At 42.1% G+C, this 2248-nt stretch overlaps 1 non-coding gene and 1 pseudogene across 1 annotated transcript; both read left to right on the top strand.

Moving 5' to 3' along the window:
* The first annotated feature begins 1094 nt into the window (after positions 1 to 1094).
* Positions 1095 to 1873, top strand: LOC102879610 (annotated as a pseudogene).
* Positions 1874 to 1977: 104 nt separating this feature from the next.
* Positions 1978 to 2096, top strand: LOC112470416. Its single transcript, XR_003042988.1, has one exon. It is a non-coding gene; the product is annotated as a U5 spliceosomal RNA (small nuclear RNA).
* The last annotated feature ends 152 nt before the right edge of the window (positions 2097 to 2248 follow it).

Genomic DNA, 2248 nt, shown 5'->3' with positions numbered 1-2248 from the left:
TGCTAAATCTCCTTTCACATAATCGTTCCAGTTTACAGTCCATTACCAAAAAAGAGAGCATCTGTTTTCCCACAGCATGACAAATGGTCATCAAAGTTTTGTATTTTGCCAATCTGATAGGTTAAAAATGTCATTTTATTGTAGCTTTTAATTTGAATTTCTCCTATTAGTAAGACCAAACATCTCTTCCTAGATAGAAGGACTATTTACATTTTTTCCCCCTATGTCCTGTCTGCTTGCATCCTTTGCCCACTTTTCTATTGGCTTTCTCTTCTTGATTTTCAGGAGCTCTTTACATACTCAGGAAATTTAAATATGTTAAGAGGCAAGGATTTGAACTTCTCAAGATTCACCTGTCAAATTTGGAATTTGGGGCTTTCCTCACTGGTTTCCCTTAAGGAAAACCAGAAGGATTGCAAGTCTACTTAAGGGCAGTGGGCATAATTAGGGGTCCGCCATAGCTGAGAGGATGCATTTCCAGCTAGTAGTAAGAGAAAGAGAAGCAGACTGAAATATTTAGGAGAAAATGTGCTTTCTAGTCTGTGTTACCTCTGCAGCAGCTGAGAAATGCAGACAAGATAAAGGACTTTCACAAGTACCGTGGTAGCAACACACTTTGGAACTTTCTGGAAATATTCATGACCAAAAGATGAGTTGGATTCTGACTGCATGCCCACATTCACAGGCTCCAAATCTTGGTACACAGTCTTCACCTTTTTTGCATGTGGTTTGCTTGGCCTTGGCATATATAAATCAGCAGCCACAGTAGAGACAATCTGACCCACGCGAATCACCTGTAGAAAAAACAGATCAAGAAGTGTGCCAGAAGAGAAGCATGTCCAGCGCTGGAAGAGCTGTGTGGGCTCCTGAGGGGCGGATAAGAAGGTCTGGATTCTGCCCTCCTGCAAGTATGCTCTCTAGAGGACATATTCTTCATGGTTATGGAAGGCTGTGGTTGGCAGTGCAACTGCCTGCAATAATGGCAACATCTAGATCAAGAGGACCTAGAGCCCCATGACTTAGAGATGAGAGCAACAGCTTTAGTAGTTCTCTAGCTTCTCCCTGTATCCATCCTTAAGAACAGAACTAATGAACAAATTGAGAGCGGAGGCTGTATCCCACAGACTCTGACATCATGAACATATTTGACCGGAAGATCAACTTCAATGTGCTCTTAAAATTTTCCCACATAACCCCCTCGACACAGCAGCACCTGGAGAAAGTCTATGCCAGCTCTACCCTTTGTGTGTTTGTGGCAGCTGTGGGGGCCTATGTCCATGGAGTGACTCATTTCATTCAGGCTGTTCTGCTCTCTGCCTTGGGCTCCCTGGGGTTGATGATTAAGCTGATGGCAACACCTCATAGCCATGAAACTGAGCAAAAAGACTGGGACTTCTTGTTAGATTTACTTTCCTTATAGGAGTTGGCCTGGGATCTGCTTTAGAGTTGCATGGTGCCGTCAACCCCAGGCCTTGATCTAACGGTCTTTACCTTAACAGCATCTTTCTCACTACCTCATGGGCACAGCAGTGGTCGTCACCCTGAGTGCACTCTACCAGGCACCATAGCTACCCTTCTCTGAGAGATATCTTGATGTCAGCCGTAAGCCTGATGCTCTTGTCTTCCCTGGGGAATCTTTTATTTGGATCCATTTGGCTTTTCCAGGCAAACCTGTATGTGGGGTTATTGGTCACATGTAGCTTTGTCTTTTTTTGATGCTCAACTCATTATTGAAAAGGCCGAAAATGAAGATAAGGATTTTATCTGGCACTGAGTTGACCTCTTCTTAGATATTGTTACTCTCTTCAGAAAATTCATGATGATCTTGGCTATGGATAAGGACAAAAAAAAGAGAAGTGAAATGACCATCTAGTTTTTCTCAGTTTGGCTTCTTCTCCCTTCACCCTTCATTTCCTCTTAGCACACATTACAAGTGACATATTCTGTGATAATGAAAAGCATCAGGAAAAAAACACAATATTCTGGTTTCTCTTCAGATTGTATAAATCTTTCGCCTTTTACTAAGGATTTCTGTGGAGAGGAACAATTCTGAGATTTTTTGGAAAATATTTATTTATTTAAATTAGTTTCAAGTATAACGTACATTGGTTAGATATCTATAATGTTCATAAAATGATCCCCCCAGTTGCTCCCTCCCTCCCCTGGCCCTTCACTTAGCCATCATATTAATGCTAACTGCATTTCCTCTTCCATGCTCCCTGTGCCCAACTATCAGCTACTCATTTGT

This window comes from Pteropus alecto, unplaced genomic scaffold (assembly GCF_000325575.1).
Source record: "Pteropus alecto unplaced genomic scaffold, ASM32557v1 scaffold3, whole genome shotgun sequence".
NCBI lineage: Eukaryota > Metazoa > Chordata > Mammalia > Chiroptera > Pteropodidae > Pteropus > Pteropus alecto.
This window is presented reverse-complemented; position numbering and strand designations above follow the sequence as displayed.